Source organism: Odontomachus brunneus, unplaced genomic scaffold (genome assembly GCF_010583005.1).
Source record: "Odontomachus brunneus isolate Ranch 3 - 2012 unplaced genomic scaffold, Obru_v1 Obru_scaffold_068, whole genome shotgun sequence".
In the NCBI taxonomy this organism is placed as follows: domain Eukaryota; kingdom Metazoa; phylum Arthropoda; class Insecta; order Hymenoptera; family Formicidae; genus Odontomachus; species Odontomachus brunneus.
In genome coordinates, this window is record NW_022639518.1 from 1,756,309 (window position 1) to 1,757,104 (window position 796).

A 796-nucleotide genomic window follows, 5' to 3' on the forward strand; every position below is an offset into this window, starting at 1 on the left:
CGAGTTCGATCCCAGCCGAGTCTCTGATGTTTTTCATCTCATATGGCATTAAAAGTGGACATCTACAGATACATACAAGAGCAGCATCCCCGGCCAAAGTTTCTGATCTTTTTTTCGTGTGGATACAATAAAATTTATTAAATCCGAAGAAATCTTTTTGAGTTGAAGTAATTCTATATGAATACTCTAAGAAGTTCTGAGGAACTCCAATCATGGCGCATGTAACTTCCTAAATCATTCTTATAGTATTCTTCCACGAATTTCTAAGGAAGTACAATTCAAGAAAGGAGAAAACTTTAGGAACACTTAAAGAATTCATCGTACTATCTGGGTTGTTAGTGATACAAGCGGGTTGAATATAAACATAACAATATAACAAATATAACAACGCCTTACAGCTTCCATCATGGATAAAGTTTGGATTGAAACATTTTCAAAACGTACAGGGTCCGCCACCAAAATCCGGACAAAATGAACAATTTGTTTAAATAAAATTCTACTCATCAAAATGTAAAACTTACAAAAGAACTTTTTGTGTATCACTAGTGGTATCCTTTTAGAGTAAAATTACTCTATATAACCCCCTTTTGCTTCGATGACTGCTTCGATCCTCATCCTGAAGCGCTGGCACGCTCTCTGCAACGCGTCCTTGTCTATATTGGCGAATGCTGCTTCGATAGCGGTTTGGAGAGATGTCACATTGGGATGTCTCGACTTGTTGGTCACTCGTTCAATGACGCTCCACACGTAATAGTCCAACGGATTCAAATCTGGACTGTTCGGAGGCCAAAATTCC

General features: G+C 38.2%; 1 protein-coding gene across 4 annotated transcripts in view; it reads left to right on the top strand.

Annotated features, from left to right (window-relative positions):
* LOC116846736 (caspase-8-like) overlaps positions 1 to 796 on the top strand; it is a 143,023-nt gene that overhangs the window by 129,051 nt on the left and 13,176 nt on the right. The window lies entirely within an intron of this gene.